This window comes from Aythya marila (genome assembly GCF_965140915.1).
Source record: "Aythya marila genome assembly, chromosome: 17".
Lineage (NCBI taxonomy): Eukaryota > Metazoa > Chordata > Aves > Anseriformes > Anatidae > Aythya > Aythya marila.
In genome coordinates, this window is record NC_139058.1 from 10,576,152 (window position 1) to 10,601,150 (window position 24,999).

Consider the following 24,999-nt stretch of genomic DNA (forward strand, 5'->3'; position numbering starts at 1 on the left):
CGCCTCGCACACACGCGGCTGTCCCCGCTCATCTCTGCTGCCAGTGACCGAGGCAAAGGTTGTTGTTGACAGGGTCGGTGGCTGGATCAGAAATAATAGGTGCATGGGGAGCGACTGCTGCTTCTGCCCTTCCTCTGCTTCATCATTCAGGTGGTCTGGAGATGTTTGGCAGGGAATATAGCTCAGGGTGTGGCTCTTCTGTATTTCAGCCCTTGTGATCAAGAGCCCGGCAGCTTAGGAGTTAGTGCTGCCTGTGTTAGAGCTTCCTACGAAACCTTCACGGGGCTGTTTCAGACTCTGCTCCAAATTCAACTAGAAAAGCAACAGAGGCTTGAAAGCTACAATAGAGCCATTCCTTGGAGGTTTCTTTTCACACATGGAGATGCGGAAAAGAATCTCTATTACAAGCTATTTCTTTCCACTCCTCTGGAGAATTCTTCCTGAAGCAGTGCAAACACAGTGTAAGTGACTTTGAGATACATTGCCTGAATAAAACCAGGAAGATTTGGCCCAGTGTTGGAAAAGGCAGACAAATTTGTATCTGTATTTAATTGCTATTGACACAGCCATGAAATTTAATTTGCATAGGTAGAGAATCTTCTTAGCAGCTAGTACAGAACTGTTTATCTCAAACTAATTATTTTTATATAAATGCTGGATATCACTAGATGTGCTTTTCTGAAACTGAATGAAAGAGGCTTCTGTAAACTGCAGAAGCCAACAGTGCTTCTGGAAACTTGTAGAGCCAGTGGGCTGGGAGCTCTGTAGTGTGGTCTGTATAGATCTGCTGGATGTAGCTCAAGCTATGAATGTGTTTGTGGATGGGGTACGGGACAGGAGAACCAATCACAGGTGGATTAGGTTAAGGTAAGTTTCTCTGCCGTGATTTAATTTCATGTAAGTTCCTCTGAACAGCTTTGTTTGATCAGGAGAGCAGGCCTGACGTTCATATCTTCAGTACGGCACCAGCAAAGTCTGTCTATACCTCTCTTCAACTCTTAACTTACCATTTTTATTTCTGGGATCAATTGTCCCAGAACAATGTAGGTTCTTCCCTCATTAGTGCCCTGATTTCTTTGATCTCCACACAGTTGTCACTGAACAGATTGCCTATACTGTGGAAAGCTAAATAATGCAAAGCTTCATGCTTTGGATTTGGCTGGTGAAGAGCATGTGAGCTCAGAGCTGATATTTTCTTTTGGCACCTGCTGTTCATCCACATCTGGCTATTGCTAAACCTCTGACACAGGAAAGTGGTTTCAGCCTCCTGGGTTGGAGTTAATGTTTAGATTTTACAATTTCTTCTTCATGGAAAATCTTGGTGTAGGAAAAGATTTCCAGGAAATGGTATTTCTTCTAGTGCAACCTGGAAAGAAATAGCAGCATACTACCTTTGTGGAAACTGTGTTTGCCTCCCAAGTGAGACTCTACGACATAAGGTGCCTTTTGCAAGGTAAATACTTCCCAGGACGTGATGCTGTCAAGGCAGATGGTCCTCTTGCTGTAAAACAGACTTACTGGATTTATTAGTACATGGTTTAATGCTCCGCACACCAGGATCCTTTGGGCGACATTTTTTTAATCACAGTTTAACTCAAGACCGTGTTAAAAACTCAAAGGATTCTTTGCTTTTACCATCATCATTGTAAATGCTGAAGGTTGTCTTGGCTTTATTACAGTTGTGGGAATTTTTAGGTTTAGGTGTTTTAATTTGTCTGTCTCAACTGAATGCCAAAGGGAGGTTGTGAAAACGCTCATCTGATGTCCTCATGCTGTCCTGTTTTCACAAGTGGCTGTGCTAGGGGATGGACTTGTTACACAGGAATGACAAGAGCTAAGATACTACATGTTCTGCAGAAACAAGGAATCATAAAGGATGAATTCTCAACTCCGTTGCACTTGGTAGCTTTCCACAGGAGCAATTCCAGTTTGTGTGGGCACTCCGGTCTTAGAGTGGATATTGCAAGAGAGGAGTTAAGACTACGTATGGTGTTTCTCCTGGTTCTGCCTGATTCCCTGGAGCTGTGATCTGCCAGGTACAACAGATGCAAGGCTTTGGGGAAATTTTGAATCAAATCCTGTGAACCATGTGGCTTCCAAGAGCGTATTTCTTGGGAGAAAAGTCTTCTCTGCTGGCCTAGGATTGATGGGGTTTGGGGTTGCTTTATGCCCAAAGCAAAGATCTCTACGTTCAGTTTTACCCAGCTTAAAACAAGCCGTGTTTGTTTAAAACGGTGCTGCTGATCTAGCGGAGGGTAGGGAATGCAGAGCACCGGCCCAAAGAGAAGCCCAAAACGAGGGCACTGCCCCAGAGGGACTGTGGGGAGCGAGGGCAGAGAGGGGGAAACAGCCCACACAGCTAATTGAAAGCGCATCTCCCCGTCAGTCATGGGGCTTGCCCATCAATCATTCTGGCACCAACAGGATCTGACATCAGTGGGGAATTAAATAAACTCCTCTCTCTTTAGGGACCTGCTGATGGAAACCCGTAGGGGGGAAGTGAGCAGGGAAGAGCAGGAAGCATGTGCGTGGGGGAAGAACAGTCTTGGCTGTCCCCTGGGATGGTGCAAGTCTGTGTCTTTCCTCTTTCTCACACCAGCATGTACGGTTGAAGGGATTTTTCAGTGAGTCCCCCAAAAGGTGGATTTAAAGCCGCTAACAGGCTAGACTCACCTCAGCTTAAATAAACAAATTACATTAGCGTATCCCATGGTGAGTGCCCTGGAAGCTGAGCCATGCTCTGTGCAGCTGAAAGGCTGCTTATGCCTTTGGGTGGAATCGGTGTGGGTGGACTGCAGTGACTGAGGGCTGAGCCTGGACCAGGGCGGCACAGCAAAGTGGGAAGAGAAAGCGGATTAGAGCACGGGGTTACAGGTCAAGACCCAGGTTTCTATCCTGCTGTGGATCTGTATCTACAGTAAATTAGGATTTGATATGAATTGGAATACCACACATTGGGTCTGGCTGAACTGGGGCAGACGTGGTGACTGGTTTGTGTGCTGGCAGGGCTCTCACCAGTCGGTGGGCTGAAGTGGGGACGCGTTGGTGAGCACACATGTGCTTGTGCAGGGGACTGCGCAGCAGCTGGAAACCATTCGGGCACTGACAAGTCCCCTGATGGACCTCTACTGACATGGAGCGGCTTTGGTTTCAGGAAAGCCAAAGGGAACCTGTCACTAATTAGACACACAGCTAATTAACGAGAAGCAAACAAAGAGCAGCAGCTTGTGTTTTGGGAAAGCTCAGCCTTAGTAGCCAAGGACGTCTGCTCCTCCCTTTCAAACCATTTCAAAAACAAACAGAGCGGGAGAGACTTGCATTTCAAAGCAAGGCAAACACAGCCAACCTCAGCAAGCCTTCCAGAAGGGACGCCCAAAAGTGGGATTTAGCAGTGAAAGGAGAAAGGGCTCTCCAGGTGTAATGAGACCTTCCCTGTCCCTAGACCGGGGCCCTCTGAATCCCCAGTGTGCATCTCTTATCCATTAGCTTTTAATTTGTCTTTCTTCAAATAAACACTCCTGTTAAAATTTTGGGTGGGTGGATGGGGAAGAAAGGCAGGTGTGGAAACACGAGCTGCCATTTTGTGCTTTGCTGCTCCCCCGGTCTTAGAGGTGTGTAGTATTTCAACTTAAAAACTGTTGGTACGCATCTTTATTGCTGCTGTATGATGTTTTGTTATCATAGGGCTGGCTGGAAGGATAGGTCAGTAATGGAAATAGGTTAAAATTACCTAGACCATGTAAACAGATGCCCCAGAGTGGATCATGCTCTGGCTGAGTGCTAATATCTTTTATAAGGGAAGTGTGCTTTCAGGACAGGAGGAATTCAGAGCTGTAATCCCAGTTATGAGTCCTCCTATGACCCTGAGACAGCTTGCTTAGGGCCTGATTCTCCAATGAGTCCTGTCTGGGTCCCAAGACCTGCCCAGAGCAATAATTTTTGACTGCCTCCAAATACACCAGTGGCTGCAGCATTTGTTAGCTGAGGTTTGCAAAGTGCTTTGAACATAAAACACATTAAGAACGCCAAGTTATGTGATATTTGCTGTATTTCCTAGGGCCACGCATGTAATGAGGGGAGAATCTCAGCTTCCAAAAATCAAGGCAGTTTCTAGCCCTCTTCATCATACCAAGAAATTAATACAAATCTGTAAAACAGAACTCAAGGCTCAGGAAGTAGGGGGTAAATTTAAAAGAAAACAACAACCCAGCTCACCATGTTATGCTATTTTAATATTAGTCTCGTGGGTTGGGGACTAAATCATAAACTTGGGTTTGACACTATATGAGTACGCCTTAAATATTTATTAAAATAAAATGTGTTGTGATCTTCCTGTACATTCAATATAAAAATTAAATCTTTATCACAACCATCTAATGTGGAAATTCAGCCCAGCATTTGTCCTCAGCTCAGCATATCAGCATATCTTTGTCTATTTTCTTCTTACGCCTTGGAGGAAGGATGCTATTCCCAGTTAGAGAAACAGGCTGGGAGTGGAGGGTTCAGTCCCACTGCTGTCAATAGCTTCCTGAACAAGCATCCTGTGGTCCTGCTGGGATCACAGTCCCCAGCCTGCAGCGTAGCACACGGGAGACCTCCCTGCTTCCATGGGATGCTGCTGTGTTTAGCTCAGGAGTATTTGTAAAGCACTCAGCTCCTGGAGCAGGAGGAGTTACCACAGCACCTGGCGTTACACTGCACTAGTAGATCACCACATGCATTCCCGTTAGATTTTTTGTGTTTTGTTCAGCATTCATCTGGCTTTGCGTTTTTACGGCTTGAATTGAAATTGCCTTATCTTCTGCTATCAGCATGGGTGTTTATTGCTGGCAGTGGACCTGTTCAAAGAACAAACAAAGCCACAGCAGGATTCCTTCTGATATTATTTTGGCTCAGGTCTCAAATATGTATCAGAATTTTATTTCATTTTATTTTATTAAAAAAAAAAAAAAAAAAAAAGAAAGAAAGAAAGAAAGAAAGAAAGAAAAGAAAAAAGAAGTCAATGGCTTCGGGTTACAACAAGTAAGGAGCATAGCAACTTTTCCAGATGCAGATGTATTTCTCTGTGCCCCATCCCAGGAGTATCCTTAGCTTCTGTGTAAGAGTTATTGGAGGCAGATACATGAACCACTTGATAAAGAAAACATTGTGTGACACTTCGATGCGTCCTTCTGGGATGCTGCTTAGCTTTTTTATTACTGAGACACTGCAAAAACCCAGCAAGGTACAAAGCAGGATAAGAAGATAATGAGAATTTTCTCTCCAGTCTCTGCACACTGACTGAGGGCTGTTTCAGATGGCGTCGGGTTTCTTTAGCCTACTCAGAGCTTGAAAATATGCCCTTGATTTCAGCCCACAGGAACGTGGGCTTGTGCTGCTTTATTGTCTAATGGATCTTTCACTTGATCTCCTCATCCAAACACGTTGAGCATGTGCTTGGGTCACTTAGAGAAAACTGAACCCCGCTCATGTTCTTAGAGTGTAATCCCTTAATATTGATTACTGTGTTGCACAGGGGCAACAGGTAACAAAATCCATGTGGATTCAGGCTGGCAGCTGATCGTCCCACACGCACAGTTCAGCTGGTGAGCTGCTTGCACTGTTGGGGCTGCTCTGCCTAATCGCTTTCCGCTGATGTATGAAACACATTAATATGTTGGGATAGAAATGCCGGATTGCAGCAGTTGTTCATGTGAAGTGAACAGATGCAATGGAGGATTGTACTATGGCCTGCAAGCCTCTTTAGATTTATCTTGTAGGCAGCTCATGTTTATCTTTTGCCAGCTCATGTTAGACCAGAGTATGGTAACCTTTAAGCCAGTGCTTGAGAAAAATATTTTGCAAAATGAAAGCAAGCAACTAATTATAAAATGTAAGGGGGCTGATCTAATTATTTCTAAAACCAGATTTCCACTGAGCAGAGCAACCCTTGGATTAAATTTCACTTGAGGCTAGGGCCATGTCCTCTGTTTCCTGGCATTTTTCCTCGCTCAGTGGAAGCCCCATGCTCCCCTGTGGCTTTTGCCACTTGTATGCAATTTGTAATTGTATGCAATTTGTAATTGAAGTGATTTTCAGGGAATACAGCATATGCTCGAGTCAAATGATAATTAGGAGTCTCAAGACCTGTTGTAGTTTGAGGCTGATTTCTAAATATAAAGTATCCTGAGCTGATCTGTAATGTCTGAGTGTCTCCTTGGTTCATTTTAATGCTCAAATGCTGGAGGTGTGAATCACAGGAGCACAGACTAATGGGAACCCTTACAAACACTTGGGTCAGGATGAGTGACTGGCTAAAGGTATGGTCTGGTACTTGGTGACTGCTGGCTATAAAGGGGTATCTTGCAGGGGAAGGGCAGATGTCAGCTGGCTTTCTACTCTGCCTCCAAATATAGTAAGTGCAGATTTTACGCCCAGATGGGTAGAGCTGCACATACAACACTGCTCATGCAATCACCATGCGCTAGACTATGAAGGTGCAATCCAGGATACTTAGGGGAAATGTGTCCCTTAAGATCACTGTATCATGTTACTCCCAACAACAACAAAAAAAGAGAGAGAGATGCTCTCAGGTTCATCTTACATGAAGCATTTGCTAGTTCTCTACTGTTTGATAATTAAGAGTATTTTTGTTATAAGAGTTCTACACACACTCTTTAAATGAGCCCACATTTTCTAAAAGTTGTGTTCCCAGCAAAACAACTCATATGCTTTTGACACGTTCATTTCCAAGCTAGACACTGTGAGATTGGATTTTTCACAGCAATTTTATCTGGGGTTGTTTTGGCATGAATTTCAAACCTGAATGCACCAGTATCCTTAGGCTATCTCGAGGATCTGATCTAAGAGGCATCTTCACACTTACCCTAAAAGGCTGGAGACTGTGTGCGCTGTTAGCTCATTTAAGACCTCCAGGTTTGTGCCTTGCACTTGCAGGTCACTACAGATCCCTTACAAGCTAGTGAAAAAATGACCTTGAGTGTAATGCCAAATGCTGCTGAGAATCTCTGTGCCTGTCTGGATACTCATGGCTTGCACTTTATAATTGTGGTTTCCTTTGATGATCATTTCCAAGATGGTCTCAGGAACAAACTGGTTCCAACATGACAGTAAGTGATCAAAATGTAACACACTGGAAGGGCTTGCATAAATGGCATTTAAGGCTGACATATTGGGAAGCTGGTGTGTTTGTTGTTGCTTAGGATATGACTTACTCATTGTAAATGATTAGTGCACTATTAGCTGTAGCTAGCTCTTAACTGATTTCTGTTACATTACATTCAGCGTGTAATATTTGGATCTTCATCCAGATTTAAACTTTCCCCCTCTCCTCACCCCCTCACATTGGGATAGGTTATGACAAGGTTTTTTCCTGGTTCACATACTAACTCTTAGGTGTTTAAAAGCTCCACTTGTCCAGATGCCTAGGGAGAAGGGAAGTAAGACACCAGCCAGCTGGCCATCTCGGCTGCCCCCAACATAAAAAGGGGCACTAGATCTCATCTATTGACTCTGGCATCAACCCCCTTTGGGGATATACTCTTTTAGCTAACCAATTTTCAGCATCTAGAGAGGAGGAATTTCTCCATATTTCTGGGGCAAAAGCCTTCTTTGCCCAGATTTATACAGAGAAATTGTGCCACTTTTTTACTATTACCTGAGCAGAGCAGTTACGGGAGAGCATTCCTTTAGATTTCGTTCTATTTGAGACATTTGCAAGATAAATACATACCGCCAGTGTTGCAAATGGAGAATTTGCATCTTGCTGCATGTTCCCTTTCTCCCTGCCTCTTTCAAGCTTTGGCAGGTGTGGTCATACCAGGAGATTTGGCGTCTAAGTGACCTGGTTTACATGAGAGCAGCCCCATCCCTGGACATTCAAAGACTCATTTCTGCAGCTGCAGTCATGTTTAGAAGCTGCTTTTTGATACTTTGGCTCCACTGTCCCTAAATCCTGTTTTTCATACTTTATTCAGATAACCATAGTCAGGGGCACAGATTACAAGGATTCAAGCTGCTACCTTACAAAATGTTAGAAGAACTCAGTGGGACATACAGAACTCCAATGATGCTGGAGAGAGCTGGAAGCAGAATACAGGAGGTGGATTTTGTCCTGATAGGGTGTTGATAATTCCTGGTAGAAATCAAAATGAAGGACAGTGGGGTTGGTTTTGGATGGAAAGTGGCTTTGCATGAAGAGAATCTTTCTCCAGTCACAGGTTAACGTCAGGAGTTTCTTGCTTTCTGGAGGACGTCCCCTTTCCTGTTCTGCTTCTGCCTGGGAAGTGTGTCTGCAGGAGCATGCTCTCCCGAATACACACCACCTGCACACAGACTTGCTTAGGCCCACAGGGCAAGCCGGCTCTGAGGGAGATCCCAGGAGTGATTGGCAGTGCAGCCGGGGTAATCATCCCCCCAAGGAGTCCAGCACTGCCCCCAGACTCCACTGCACCTTTGTGCCATGCCAGCTTGCCTAGGAGTTAGCAGGACAACCTAACCTGGGTGTGAGAGCTAGCAGAGCTGGGCCAGTTGTTCCCTGCTGGCACCACTTCTTGCTCCTGAGCTTGGGGATCACAGCCCTGCTCCCAAGTGAGCGGGCCAGTGGCACTTTCTTTCCTCACTGTCTTGATACTCAAGAGCATTTATAATATCTCCTGTTGGCCGTGGCATCTCCTGATCTGTACATCTCACCCAACGCCTTGAACCTTTCTGAGTTTTGTCCCTGACTGCTCATGCAACTCTTTCATGCTCATCAGCACTGCTCTGCCCTGGTGCCTGCTTTCTGTGTGCTGCCCATGCCTGGAGACAGGGATGCACCAGCCCCAGGAGTTGCCAACAGATTAAAGCTGCAGCAGTCGCCAAACTCTGAGGCAGAAGATTTCACCCATTGGTGCAGGTATCGAGTTTCTCATTCAAAGCCTGACAGCTGAAAATCTTGATTTACCAGTGCTGCCAGCTCAGCAGTGCATTTGGGCATGTGCTTAGCATTGACATTGTCCTTAGAGGGCCTTAATTACATGCTCCAACAATTTTCTCTACGTCTGTGCCTACGGATGGCACAAATGACTACCACACACACCAGTGCATTGGACAAATGGCTCTACTAGATGGGAAGGAATGGGAGGTCTGTGAATCTTATAATAACCTTTAATCAGCAGCAGGGTGGGGAAGGGAAGAACACTTGAATGATTTTTACATTAGCTTAAGTAAAACTATGTGAATTGGTTAGGTTTCTTGCAACAGAACAATAGCTGGGTTTGCTGCTGGAACTCTGATGTTTCCCAAGCAATCTCTCTGGCAGCAAATACAGCAGGACTGTGGTCAGGTGTGAGCATGCACACAGCCTGGATAAAGAAAGTACAGGTTGCAGGATCTGCTATGCAAATGTTCACCATGAACAATGTCAAGGAGACCAGAACACTGGGGATTCCTCTCCTTTTCTTGAAATGTAGAAACCCTTTTCTTACGGAGATGAGAAAGCCCAAACACGGAAGTGTGTACTGCTGTACACTGTGCATTAAGCATGAAAAACACCCCCAGCTGGAGCTCATTTATTTTCCTTGCCCAGGTTGTGCCTTTTCTAATGAAAAATGTAACCAAAGCTCACAAGGTTATCTTGAGTTAAGGGGGAAGAGACTGTGTTTATCCTTGCGTGGGGTGCAAAGATGAGGAAGCCATTCCCCAGTGACGACATTGCTTTAGGTTCAATGATTTTTCTGCTTATTACCTTGATCGCATATTGTACCTTGTACATGTCTACAGTGTAGATTAACCCCTCTTCACATGCAGGGTGCCTCCAGCAGGCTGCAAGCCGTGGAGGTGCTCTTGCTGGGTTTTAAGTGTAGCTATCGAGTGTGTGATGCAGGAGGAGTCATTTCACTGCGCTTCTTTGTCTCTTCCTGTGGTGAGTGCACTCTGCACCAGTGATGCCTCAGGAGGGTGATAACTGCAGGGTCTCTGACACGCTGAAATTCCCTTCAAGTGCCCTCCTTCTCCCAGTGCTGGTTCGCTCTGAGAGAGCTGTAGCAGATACTATCCAACGAGATCCATCTAACAAGGCAAGTCCTTTTACCCTGTTATTCCACAACGTCCTTGTATATTGCTAAACAGTTGTTATGGTCTTCTCCACTGAAAACCAGACATTTATAAAGAACTTGCTGGAACTTGCATTTTGCCTTCTGAAGTTTGATGAATGTCAGGCTACCCCCTAGTGTTTCCTTCCAGAATATCAGGGCATGTGGGATACAAGGGATGTTTCTTCTCCCTCACTATCTTCTGTGTGGCAGATACTGCTCCAAAGAGGTTCACAAAAGTAAGCCTCCTTTTTTCTTACAGTTCAGCCACTTTCCTTCAAAGAATGGAAAGCTGTAGTCAGATATAATTCAAAGTTGCTCCCCATTTTGATCAGCCTCAACATTTTGACCAGCCCCCTGGAATTTTACATACATTCCAGGCATATTCAGATGACCTGTTAGGTTGGTTAATGTAATGCAAATACCAAATGCTTGTGTGTTTACTGTGGTGTCCTGGTTATTTCCAGTTCTTCAAAATACCTGATGATCCGTTGGGTTGTATTAGAGCTAGGAGCCCCAGAATTTCATTTTCCTGCAGCTAAACAAACATATCACAACCTACCTGTCAAGTACAGCACGTGCTTCTTGGTGTGTAGTGTCTAAGTACTTACGGAAATCATCTGTTTGCTCTTTACTCAGAGAAGATACTCTGAGAAGTTTTGCTCAGTTCTGTCCCTTTCTAAAGCCAAAGGAAGATTGTTTGCTTGTCCTTCCCAGAAAAGGATCACACTTTAAACCTGTAAGTTTTTCTAATTCACTGATATCCATACGAATTTTTCAAGACGGTATGATGATTATGCAGCAATGAGGATTTCCATTTTCGTTGCAGAGGGCTTTTTGCCAATTTTTTTAAGCCTTAAGAGAAATTTTTTTGCAGGGGCTTGGTAAGAAAATGTTCTTTATTGTTTCAACATGTCTTGGGACAAATAGAAACTGGTCCTGAGGCAAGACAGCATTCAGAATTAAATTAATTCTCTTAAATATGTTATTCCAAGATACTATTGATATTGATGTGTTTCCCAGAGTGTGCATGGAACTGCTGGCTGTGTCCCCTCTTTTAATTGATATTGCCTTATTGACTAAAAGTGACAGTAGAAGAATTTTCCCTTGATTTTATTCCCTTCTGACAGTAGCCTGGAGATAATATATTTTGTATACTTGGTATTTATTCTGCTGATTGTGTTTTGTAAGCTTGGATTCACCTAGCCCATGCAGCAGCATGTTGTTATCGCTGGGCTCAGCGCATTAATCCGCAGTGACAAGGCACAGCGGTGCTTGAGCTTACCAGCACGTGGAGGAGGTGAGCGACTCGCCAGGTGCCAAGAGGTGAGCGGCAGGAGGAGACTGCAGGGCTGCCCAGCTGGCTCAGAGCACCCCGTGCCTGCACTACACGTCCTTCTGCTGAGCAGTGCTTATGCTGCAGAGTAGCACCTGGGGCTTAGCATCCCTCGCCGGTTAATCTCTGGGCTCTGTGCGTGCAGCTGGGATTCCTCAAAAGCACAAAGCACTGAGGAACCCCGGGCTCTGCCAGTGTATGGGAGAGAAAAACACACAGCTAGCTAGGAAGAGAAAAGAGGTGTCTGGAAGAGCAAGAAGAGAGGCTGGGAAGTTTCCAGGAGGCAGTTCCAGGCTTGCTAACGTGTATTCTCCAGTGTGCCAAATAGCTCTGTAGAAGTCTATGGTTGCAGCAAGGGCTGCTAACAGATATGGCTTGTGGCTCTATTCACCTGCGATGCACAAATGTGGTACGAGGTGCTGCTTTGTAAATTGGATTACAGGACTGGGAAGGTTTGTTTGTTGTGCACTGCCAAGTCCCAGCTTTTCACTCTCTTTGCCTAGAGCAGCGAAGCTGTTCTGTGGGGACAGTGCGAGTCAGCTACAGGGGTGCTCGCTCCATGAAGCGCTGAATCCTGACCCAGCCGCAGCCTGGCAGGATGAAGGGATGGGGAGGAGAAGGTTAGCTGTGCGGGTTTAGTTGGCTGTGTCTAGAGGGACACTGCTCTCTGGATGGGCATTTGCAGATTGATGGAGCTAGATAAGCATCGGTGAAGATGAGTAACGATGCCACACAAGGTGAGGGAAAACTGCTTCCAGGATCGTGAGCTGTAAGAAGAACATTGAAAATAATGTCAGAAATGGTGTCTCTTCCAGCCCTGTAGGTATCTGGCAGTAAAAATGTATTGATTAGCTGACATTCTTGCTAACAGATGCTAACAAAGACAGCCCGTACTTTTGTACTGAATCATGGCTTGTACATTGAAGACTACTGGAAAGAAATTCTCAAAGCCTCATGTTCATGTGGGCCCTGCTCAGGTTTTTCCAGCTTACCTGGAAGGGCAAGTGGGGGCAGCACTTCCCTCTTCTGCCGCTCGGAAATAGGGATCTACGCTTTTCTCTGCAACCCCTGGCTCTGTACTTCCTGCTCTAGCTCTTCTGTCTTTAGCGGCCTCTGTGGGATATACAAGCTTGTGTGTCAAAGGAGTGCCTGTTCCTGGCACTTCCTCTGTTTGACTTGTTAATGCTTGCTTGTGCTCGGGTGTCACAAACCCCAGTGACCTAATGAGTGGTCACATTGCACCGCTGTGGGCCCTGCTCATCGCTGTGCACCAGGAGCAGCAGGTCTGCTCTCCGGGCACAGCTGGGGCTGAAGGGAAGAACCAGAGAGAAGTGAGGCCAGGAGTGTTGTAGCTTCCCTCCTGCCCTGTGGCTCACTGCGGCATGTTTGCTCTGAGTGGCATCACGCAGAAGTGACCATGGAGCTCCTTTAATTCAAATTTTGGCTGTATCCATCTCTGGGTGACTGCAGATAAAAAGCTCTTGTACAGAAGTCGTCTTTAGAGGTTTTCTGACTTCTTTCATAGAAAATGAAGAACTTGCTGTTGAGATGCACTTTTCTGTCAAAGTTCTGGAGTTTGTAGCCAAACTCTGCAGCAGTTCTTCGAATTAAATCCCCATTGCAGTCACTCTTTACTTTATCAAGGGGTGTGAAATGGTTTGCTCTTATTCACGGCAGCAAAACTGCCTAATCCCTGGCTTCTCAGCTGATATTAATGCTACTCTTTCATTTGCATTCAAGACCATTTTGACTTTAATTCCTCTGAGAGATCTGCCTCTTAAATGCCTGAAGTAAAAGCCCAATCCCTGTGTCAGGTGGGCTTCTGGTGTTTTGTGGGCTTGATGAGAAAAGCAGTTCTTTATGGAGAAGACAAATCAAAGCTGCTTTCTTGCCAGGTGTAGATGAATTGGATGGGTAGAGAAAAGTGGCTTTTTAATGCGGAGGTGTGTGTTAGCTTAAACAAACAAACAAGAAAAAGAACAACTAAATCTGGGCATGAATTATAGCCTGTTTCAGATTTCTGTGTGTCACGTTTTGAATTGAGCTGGAGTACCTATGGCTTTTTTAAATTGCATTTGAACAAAAGTAAATACAAAGAGAAAGAAACCAGGACAGCAAAAGCCTGCAGGAAATTCCTCTACTGTAAACAAAGTCACCTTATGATTGATGTGAATGTACAGCCCCTTGTAAACATGTCTGTTTACTTGCAGGAAACCAGAAAGAACCCACATTGGGTGCTGCTGATTTTATCTAGCTTTGCTTAAATGCTTTTGGCTTCCAGTAGTCACTCTAGAGAGAGCGCAGGAATGATGGCTGCTCCCTGGAAAACTCAAGTCCACTGTACTTTAAATTCTCTGGTAAATACTGCAGATGGGCAGGGCTGCACGGGAAATCTTGGTAACAGCATTTTGTGGCAATCCCAAACCGCAGTGCTGAAAGCTTATTAATAGTGGCTGTGAAGTATTAATCCTTTGCAAAGGAGCTCTATTTTTCAGTGCACCTAGTGAGGGAATTTTATGCCTCTAAAAATGGTGTAATAACCCTGATCCTACACCATGAGCTTCCTGTAGGCTCCCACCAAAAATTCATTGCGCTAACAGTGTCAGCACTTCTGAGGCTGCCGAATACTGTGTTGATGGAAAACACTGTAATTGTTTGTGGGACACTTTGTTTTTATTTAAAGATTTGTTCCTGTCTGAGAGTGAAATCTTGTCTGTGCTGAAGTCTGTCAGAAACTGGTTATGGCCTTCAGGGGGCTGCAAGTCATGGCGAGCAAAGCTGGATTTTTATGATGGATATTTCAGAGAAACGATGGGGAAATACGCATTGTCTCTGCTGAAGATGTGACACATAGCTACTGCAGAGAAGCCCAACATTACAAAGTGAAGGACTTGCATGGTGATTTGGTTACGGTCTAGAAATCCCCCTTGCCAGCTGGTTGTACTCTGCCTCCCAGGGGTGAGCACATTGCAGGGTTCTTCCCAAAGACCTCGTTCTGCCTGTACACAGGCAGAGCTCTCACTGTTTTGCAAAGGTTTTATTTTCCTCAAATAAAAATTGCAATTCTGAGATGCTCTCCATTCTGCAAACAATTACCAGTAGCAAAATGCATTAAAATCTGCAGATCTGTTCCCATGGGGAAATGTTACACCTGGGATTGTTCACAAAAATGTGTCTCTGGTTTGCAAAATGCCTTGCCGTAGAGTGTTATATAGAGGCAAAACAGGGAGGGCAATGTTTTTTCCATTTGTGCATACGGATGTGGAATTTGAAAGAAGCTTTACAGATATTTTAGGCCAACAATCATGTTGTACCATAAAGCATCTAACAACATGTTGGCCTAGCAACATCTGTGCCTTTCACATGGATCATTTTTCAATGAAAAGTATTTACGTGGGTAGAGCATTCCCAGGCAGTGTTAGCCATGTGACATTACTGCATCGTGCTACAGCTCAACAACCCGTGCACGAAAGCGGGCTCCTAGAAGATGCCAGGACAGCTCCTTGGAACAGTGTCTCAGCAACCCTGCTCTGCTATGAGAAAGGAGTTTACTCTCTTTCATCAGTTACTAATCTACAAGAGGCTGTTTCTTCTCACCCCGTAACAACATTAAGAATCTTTGATAAGGGAACTACTAGAAAATGTAAGCAAACAAACAAGCAGACAAGAACCTTTGAAGAATATTAGCTAGATCAGCCTTATCCTTAGCAGTTCCCACTATTTTGCTTGGTAGAAAGTCCAAGTCTAAGTACTCCAATTCCAGGATCACCCCTAACTACGTGTTTAGTGAGCAGACATCTGTGATGTCCAAAAATTTAGTTCTACATCTTGATTAAATGTGACATTTACCCACTCTTTGTGAAGACAATCAGACTGCCCCTACAACTGTTTTCTTTTTTTGCTGCTTTTTGACTTTCTGAACAAGTTGTGATCAGGGTTGTCATCTTGACTGGCTAGCTGAGAAAATGGTCCTAAAGAGTCCTATTTAGGAGTAGCAGTGTTTATAGACTGAGTTGAGATAAGAACAAAAATGGGCTTAAAGTTGCAGCTTTAAAAGGAAAATCCAAGGCCTGAATATTGGCTCTGAGATGTCTGCCAGGCACAGGAGCCACATCAGCCAGTCCTGGTTCCCTTCAGGGTAACACCAGGTGTGAAATCCTGGCACTGCCGAAGTGAAAGATGTCAGTAAGAGCAATGAGCTGAAAGTAAAAGGGGAATTTGAGCTAAATACAGGGAAAATACTGCACATCACAATTAATGTAGATGGTAGCTGGTTAAACAGTTGTCTAGAGGCTGTTAGAGATTTCCTACTTAGAAGTCAAAGCCACACTGAAGTCACAGTCCTTCAATTTGGGGTGAATTTGCTTTCTGTGCTGAGGCAGAACCAGACCCTCTGAGCAGGAGCTCCTTGGTTCTGCTGAGGCAGCATCCTCACCTAATTAGCCAGAAGTGTGCTGTTTTCTGACTACTGGAGCTGCTGAGCAACCTTTTACCTTCTTAATCACGTCCTCTTTTGGTTTGTTAAGCTGGAGAGGACAGAACAAGAGGAGAATTTTTGCCAGACTGAGAACAAACATTGCCTCATGTGGGTGGTTTTATACCTTGGAGGCCAATCCCTCAACTTTCTGATTTGTTTGCCCCCTTCTTTATTTCTGATGGGAAAACAACCCAGCAGGATGTAAATCATGATGCAACTCTCTCCACCCCATGAAAAAGTGAGAAACTGGAGCAGGAGGGGCTGTCACATGCGTGCAAAGAGAGCAAAGAGGAGAGACGGCAGAATGAATTTCTCCTTAATAAATTTGACGTGGAGACTGGAAGCGTGTTTATAAAGCCTAACTGAGAGTAGAGGAGGGTTTGTATCTTTGTTTTTTTAAAGTGCAAAATCAGGGCTGCTTTATTGGACCCATGGGATTGGACAGTGTGTAGAAGGCCACCCATCTGGAAACCAGCTGATCGCTGCCGAAACTTTCTTCCCAGGCTCTGGCCCTTCTCTGACAGGGTGCTAGGGTTTTATGAGAGGCCGACAGCAAGCCTTTTACAGACCATAACTCCTTGTCTCAACAAAAATTGCTATAAATTAGCTGGAGAAAGGACCTGAGGGGATTGTCCCAATCTGGCTTGGGGTCTCAAGTCCAAAGTCAGCAATTTTAACAGAATAATCTGAGGTTTCAAATCAATTGTGTCTGGAAACAACCTTTATGGGAAATGGGTGAGTGGGAGGCAGCAGGCAGTAAAGGGGAGGCAGGGAGTGAGAAGAGGTTATTTCTAGATGGTGAAAATGTAGACCATGTAAGTCTCTTTTCCCCAAAGACTTTCCAGGGTCTATAAAGGAAATCAGTCACAGTTCCTCAGGAGTCCTTATTTCCTTCGAGCATAAGGCAGCTTCTATACAGAACTTGGAATTGCTCTCTGAGCCTGAGCATTTAAAATCTTGGAAGCATTCAGAAATTAAGCTTGGATATGATCTTCCCAGTGGTTCCTTTTTTCATAATAACTTAAATCTAACACACTTCAAAGCATTCCATTCCCGTATGAAAGATGTGGCCAAAACTCTTTCCTATCCAAATCACTGACCTGATACAAGGCTTGTATACCATAGTGGTTTCACAAAAAACATAGTTTTAGGATGGAAAGAGATTTTCTTGAATTATGCATTGAATCCAGTTGATAACTGTCTGGTCCTGTTGTCTCTTCATGGAATATGGAATCAGTAGGATGATGCTACAGAAGACAAGACAACTCAGGTTATGCTTTTCCAAAAAAAAAAAAAAAAAAGAACAAGTTAAAACTTCAATAAGTTCTAAACATTGTGTTCAGGAAATTAAGTAAATAATTACATGCAATGTAGACGAGTAGTTGCCTATTAAATACCCAAACAGTGTTTCCAGGTAAGTAGGCTGGATACTTTCTAATTAAAACTATGCATACATTTGTTTTGGGATTTCTGAAAATATCAAAGAAATAGGAAAAAAAAAAAAAAAAACAAAAAAAGCCCCACCATCAATAGCAAAACCAGCAAGAAACAGTATTATTTTAGTCATTTGCCATTAAAAATGATTATGGAGCAATTTGGTTGGATTGAACACAAAAATTGGACTAGCAAACTTTTGTGGTATTGTCACATTTTCTAGTAATCTGGGTGTGGTTTTACACAGATCTCATGATCTTGATTTTTGCTTTCTAGGACGGCTGAGTGGCTGAGCCAGGTGATTGAGGAAGAGGATGGAAACCAATTTGATGACTTTTGAATTTGAATCTTGGAGGCAGGAGGATGTCTCTGAGATGATTGGGAAAATACTACCTGTAACCAGGGATACCTGCAAGAAGCACTGCTAAGCTGGAGGACAGAAGGAGAGGAACCAGCATCTTGCCTGGATGTTAGCACAGCTAATGGCCATGTCCTGCCTGGAAGAGAGAGCAGATTACCAAAACACGATCATCAGGAAAGCACTTTCTCGTCCTTCCAGACCCAAAGACAGCACCAGGTAGGCTGGAGAAGGCTTTGGATGGGGACATGGAGGGAATGGGGCTTTGGAACTTCTCTGTGAACTCTGTGGATTCCCAGTCATGTCATGCGGTGTTTGAACTTAGCCTAGTTTATGGCATGGCGAGGCCAGTCTGGTGTAAGCTGCCCTCGTGGCGTTTGGATGTGCTAATTCTTGGGTTTGGCTTCATATGAATCAGTCGTAACTGGGGCACGTGGCTTTAGGATGCTTCTTTCCCCAGTCACAGCAGTAATGCCTATTCTGCTCTTAGCTAGAATGTGTTTCACTTGTGATTCCAAATGCTGCTTGAACAGCAGTAATTAATGATTACCAGGTTCAAAAAAGAGTTTGGCTTACAGAGCAATGTGTCCAAAGACCCATGTAGAGCATAAACCAGACAGGCAATATCTCCATTTGGTGCTGTCCTCATGTTACCTTTTGGGTGTTCATAGGTGTATGTGCCTTCTGTGCGTGTAAGCGCCCAGGACCGCGTGCCTATGCGCTCTCTTCCACAAGCTACAGCTGAGGAAAGGCAGGGCTAGTACCTGAGCGCACAATTTTGGATATACAGAAATTGCAGCAATTTGAATGTGGAGTAGATTTCTTAAGCTATTCACAGGAACACTTGGGAACTTTCAAAATGTCAGAGAAAATACACACTTCCAGTATGTGAAACATGATGGCAGAAAGCTTAGCACAAAATTCCAGAAAACAAAACAAAACTTTCACCAGCTTCCACCAGCTGGAGCTGTTACTGTAGCTGCCAGTCTGCCTTGGTTCAGAAATCACCTACTGCTGGTTGATCTGTAACGCTGCGTTGGTTGAAAGATGTAGTGAAAGGGAACTCTTTATGTTCTCAAAATGTATTACATGAGAAAACTTCGAAATATATTTTTAATTTGAAACAAAACTGTTGAGAATCAGTTCTTTTGCTGTTTGCTCACATGCCAAGACCTCAGCTTTCTCCTGCAATAGTTAATCCTATAACTTTGTCTGCCTGGGGCTGGTCCAACTCCTATCAAAACCAGTGGAAAACTGCTGGTGGAAGCTGTATTGGGCTCATCTGGTGCCCTGATGAAATTTGTGGTGATATACCAAAGCAGAACAAAGATAACAGCCGCAGACTGTAAATTCATTGGGGCAGGGACTCTGTGTTTGTATGCATTGTATAGTGTTGAAGACATTTGTCAACACCTCAGAAATAATGAATAATGCCAGTGTGAGGAGGAAATCTCTCCACTCAACCCTAGGTGTTTCTGCCGCTAAGTGTTGAAAGAAGAACACAGAGCCCCGAACTTTGAGGACTTGGCAGGTGAGGAGAAGGAAAAATCTTTTAACTTCCTTTTTAAAGTTAAACTTAATCTGCATTTGTTGGGTCTGGTTGAAATATTTGAGCTTTAAATTTAATGTTGTTGGTTTTGGGAAAACTTCTTGGGATGCATGGCATGAAAACACCTTAGATATGTGGTAAGGTTTTGATTTAATTTATACTTTCATCTGCTTTCCATTACAAACCAGACTAATTGCAGTAACATTCTCTGTGGCAAAAAAAAATACTGTGAGAAGTGTGAATTTGGAAGTTTTCTCACTTTACAGTACCTGTAAAAACATTCAGCAAACAGGTTTTAAAATGATAGATTATGGGAGGGAGCAAAGACTGGATGTCTTCACAGTAGCAAGATTTCACTGACGCTATCAAGTTTTCAAAACTGTCAAATTCAATCTATTCCTCTTTATAGAAAAGCTACTTTGCACACTTGAATTGCATTTACTCCTGTTTTAGAGACCTTTAAAATTCTAGCACAAGTTGAAATGTCACTGGTGTTTGAAGTGTCCACGTAAGCATCCACATTTTGCTCTTCAGCAGCTGACTGATGGGTATGCTCATGAAAGAGAACTGCTTGCTTAAAGAAAACAAAAGAACAAAAGACATTTCCAGGGGGATCTAAGCAGTGCTTGTGGAGGAGGAATGAGGAGGAGCAGGACGAATCTCTTGGCATGGTCTTCCTGCATGCTGTGTCAATAGGGTTTCCCCAGCATGCTGTTGGCTGGACTCCCTTGCACTGCTGTAGAGGAAGGCTTGGTGTTCGGCAGCATGTGTATTCCCCCTGCTCCCCTCTCCCTAGCTGGTTGGGCTATAAACCTCGTCATTGAATGAGCCTGATTTTAAAACTGCTCCTGTAATATCACTGTGGGAACAGTATGAAGCACCGAAGGCAAGGATATCTTCACTGCCAAAACCGGTGTGCCACCAGCATACCACCTTGGTGATGCTGCTTTTCGGGTACAGACTTGCTGCATTTTTTGTTCTGTTTCAGGTAGTGTCTTGATGGGCAACCCCAGTTTTTTGAGTTGTCATAACATGAAACTGGCATTAAATGTACCCAACACAAAAAATAACTTTGGTTTTGTATATGGGCTTTATTTTGCATTTTTGTTGTTATTGCTGTTAGAGAAATGTTCGAATCTACTTTTCCACCAAGGAAGATAAGAAAGTGAAAGACAAGTAACCTCCTGAGAACATGATAATTTTGTAGGGAAGGTCTAATAGGACTGAGATAAGCTATCACCGTGCACAGGTTTGGTAATGTATGCACATGCAGAATTCTGGCTTGGGGTGTAAATGCCGTTCTTTCCACTAGAATTATTTATTCTACCCAATTTGTAATGCATGCAAGTCTGCTTTTGGGAATCACCCTATGGACACAGGCTCCTGTGCACTTCATGCTTATCTGCTCATGGTAGACTACTGTTCTGTACGTGTTGACAATCATTTGTGTAGCTGTTGAGAGAAGCAGGAAGGAAACTGAAACGCCAAGTGAATTTCAAAGTCGTTATCACCATGTGGAAGAGGAACAGTTGTCAAGTGAAAAGTGACAGAATTGGCAGGGCTGGATCTTGCTGCTTGGTACTTCTGAAACACCAAGCAAGGGGCAAACGAGCAGTTAAAGGGAGATGCTGAGAAATGGGATGTCACATTTACTGCGTTCAGACTGACTTGGGATCCAGGCTCCCAGTCTCACAGTTGGCACTGCTGACTCTTGAGAGAGCAAAATCTGTGCTATATTGCACGTATACTGACATGCTGCTCCTGCTGCAACATCTGAATTGGTGTGGCTGCTTGAGCCTCAAATTTGTATGTTAAAAAGATGTTTGCTGATCCTAGTGGATTACTGGTCCTGGTAATGGAAAGCTGGGCCAGAATTGTGAATCTGTGGCTCTGTCCAGATTTGGGATTTTGTAATTAAGAGGTTTTGGTCTGAGCATGTCTCTAACTGTAGCTAAACAAAAACCTCCTCACTGTAAACTTTCTTCCTCAAATAAAAACCCCAAAGCATATAAGCCACAGAAAACCTCTCCGGGTGACCTAGCGAGTTGTCATCAGGAAGTGATGCTTCGCCATTGGCCCTGCTTCTTGTATGGCTTGGACTTAAGCTCTGTCAGAAAAAAAATAATGATTCTGGTACTAATTCCTGTATCCTGAAGGACAGAGCCTGTCCTTTGGGTGGATGTTACACCCTTCTTCCCCTGAAGAGTTAGTCCTCATACAATAGGGAGTAATGCTGGTCTGGCAATGAACTAGATCAGCTGATCGAGTTAAGTCCTTTCTGAAGTCAGTCTGTGATACTGCTCTACTGGAATGTGCAGAAGGAGCCAAGAAGCAGTTATGGGAGAGTAAAATTGCAGTGTTTGTTCTGGAGATGGGCAGCAGTAAAAAAAACGCATACAAAGTGACCTTTTTATAGTGTACATGAGAAAACAGAAGACTTCTTAAGTACATGATGCATTTGATTACATTACAAATCCTTGTGCTCCCTTCGCTTCCCTTACTTTTCCTGTTGGGTGTTCTTGCTCCTGGGATGAAGGATGTATGTAGGTGCGATGTTGTATTTCCAAGCCTTCTTCAGAGCTGAGCAGGCTGATCAGCTGCTTTTACATTTGCAGCTCCCCAGGAGCTGCATGCTACAAATTTTGAAATCCTCTGCTGATCACAGGACCTGCAGAGACAGGAGCTCTGCTCTGTAACATGTCTCCCTGCTCCGTGCCCTTTCCTGGGGCTCCACTTGTCTGTACAGAGGATGTGGCAAATTATTTCCATCCTCATGGGGAGAACTGCTTGTGGTTAAGATGATTTGCAAGTGTGGTGTTGTGTGGTTACATTATTGCTTCCTCCTATAATCCTACATGCTCTGGTGCACAGGGTGTTTAACAACATCCTCAGGTTGACTCCACACAGACTAATTTGGACTGTTTAGATACTTCTGGTGAGCAGAGTGGTCAGGTCTGATTGTAGGCTTTAGTGTAGGCTTCTGAAATGCAGCCTTCACTTTGTGATAGAGCAGGTGTGTGAGAGCAGACATCCTTCAGATGAAAGCAGCAAAACCATTCATCTGTGCCAAGCAGTGACCTGCTCAGACATCTCCAGATTGCCTAGCAGCCCACCATTTTTCCATTTCTGGATTTAACTTGTAGCTGTCGAACACCTCCTAAGGGACCTTCTGTTGTTGGTGGTCATCACATTGGCCACTCTCACCACCGCAAACACTGGTCCTCAGGTGGCATTCTGAAAACCACTGGTAGCAGCAGCCTGAACAAGCCCTCAGTCCTTGTCATCTGTGCTGTGAGTCCAGGAGCTGCTGCAACTCTTTTCAGGCCGGGGCAGCGTGGCTCTAGTGACATTCGCAGTGCCTTCAAGCAGAGGAACATGCACTGGTGCCATCAAGCTGTATGTGTTGCAGAGCGTGTTTGTACTGGCTGAGTGCAGAAGTCAGCCTGTGCACACAAGTCAGCTGTGTCACAAGCCAGTATGAAGTCAGTTGTTGTGCTCTCCCCGGCCTGCCTAGGTGGAAAGAGGAATGCAGCCAGGCTTACTGCCTGTCCGCTTCACTGCAACAACCCCTCGCTGGCAAAGTGCAAGTACAACGCCCACTTCTGCCTGCAGTTTGCCGAGCAGCCGAGCACGCTCCCCTGCAGCAGCCCAGCCGGAGCCCTTCCTCTCCCGCTGGCAGATTGGTAAGGAGCGACTTTCTTCCTCCCCTGCGAAGTGCTGCTCTGATTTACTGCAGCTCTTCCTCGAGCACTTCCGGAGGTCAGAGGGCTGCAGACATTAGCCCATAATGGAAGACCTGAGGTCATCTGTAACCAATACGAACGAGCCCGGGTGCTGTGCAGTGCAGCTGGGAGTAAATAAACCTGTCCCCTGTCTTGCTTTGTAAAACCTCTCGCTGATGTGATGCAGAGAGGAGGATGGAGGAATAACGGATGGTTCTCATCAGAAGAAATATAGTGCCCAGTGGCTTGGGAAGCGTGTGTGTTTATCTGTTATTCTTGTGGGATGCTACCTGGCAATGCAGCTGGACTTCCCGTGGAGTTTCTGGTGGCTGGAGTGGAGACTGAGGGCTGCACTGCTTGTGCCCAGGCAGCATTTCCTCAGCCTACCTTGCTTCATCGTTGTTATTTACCGTTTACAATGGAAATTTAAAACGCCTCAAAATTATAAGATTACTTTTTAGTTCAAAGAGCACTATAAAAATCCTGTACTGCAGTAATGTTGGTCTCCATTGGAAAACCTGGGGTCAATGCATAATCTGCACAAATTAACCCGGGTTGGGTTAGCTGTCGTAAAATTGCTGATGGTCCTTGCTCCAGTAGCATTCGGAAACTGCCCAGCTGCGGTGACTGCTGATAGAAGGAATTAAAAGCGTGGGTGTCCTGCAGGCAGAGGTCCTGGTGGAGGTAACTGAAGGACTGAGCACCATGTGCAGTGGAGCAGACCCAGCCAATACACACTGCTCTATGTGCAAATGCAGAGACTAATCCTAAAGGCAACGAAATTTTCTGCATTTCAGTGCAGTAAATCCCACTAAAACCCATAGCAGGGCTCTCAGAGGCTGACTGTGGGGCTTGGCAGCTGCACACTGTTATTCCTGATCAGCTGTGGTCTAGGCTGGCCGTGGGGCTGTGCCTCTGAAGGGGAGGCCTGAGAGCCAGCCCCTCCTGTGCTCGATCCAAGAGCAGAAAGTGCCCAGTCAGAGGGGAGAGGAACTCGAATGGGGCCGGAGGTACCGCTGGCAGTACTGGTTAGGGCTGGTGCTCCGCAAGTCTGTGCGTGGCGGTGCAGCCACCATCAGACGGCCTCTCCTGGTGCGCTCCCTGTCGCCTTGTGATGCTCTGGAGCTGACCGGCTGCAGCAGTCATGAAGCCAGCAGTGGGCAGTGGGCCACTCGTGGTGTGAAAACCCGCAGTGCAGTGCCACCGTGAGAAAGGCAACTGTTATTTCTGGGGGCCTCCGGGAAGTCATTCCCAGTAGCGCTAAGGAAACCTTGGTGCCATCTAGGAGACATGGGAAATCCCACCTTTCTGTTGTGTTCAGGGTAAATACCAGGGAAGCGGATGATGTACTCACACAAGGGAATGATGCTTTGTATTTTAGTTAAAGTCTTCTTCAGGGCACATAAGAGAGTGGTGAACATTCCCCTGTTTGTTGTCTTCTGCCCAGGTGCTTCTTTAAAAACCTGGCACAGGTTCTACTGAATTACACCCCCCTTTTGTAGAAAATTTACAGAACTGAGTAAGGTGGGATGCCATCCCCTGCGCATGGAGCCTCCAATGGGCTCTGTGTTGAGTATGTGATGCCAATGGTGGTCCAAAAATCCTGTGAAAATGTATTTGGGTCAATTGGGTGAGGTTTTACATCTGAAGATGGGAGCTCAAAATATGGGAAAAAGTGTTTTTGGAACTTAGGCTTGAAAACAATGGCCATGCTTAGCACCTCCATTCACCCAGTAGTACCATAACAGAACCTTTCATCAAGTGCTACTCAGACCTGCTCCTGTCTACTCCAGCTTCATTACTAGAAATTAGGTCTATTTATTCTGCTTTGAGTACTCCATGCAATTCAAGTCCTGGGGAGAAAGACAAGCTCAATAGGCCGAGTGGTGTTTGTTTGCCTGCGTTTATCACCATCAGCAAAGGAAGCAATTTTCATAAGCAGCAGGGAGCAGGGAGCAGGGAGCCCCCCCGGTGTGGCTGCTGGCCGTGGCGGTGGCTGTGCCGCGAGTGCCCCACGGACCGCTCCGCACCTGAGGGCTGCCCTGCGGCA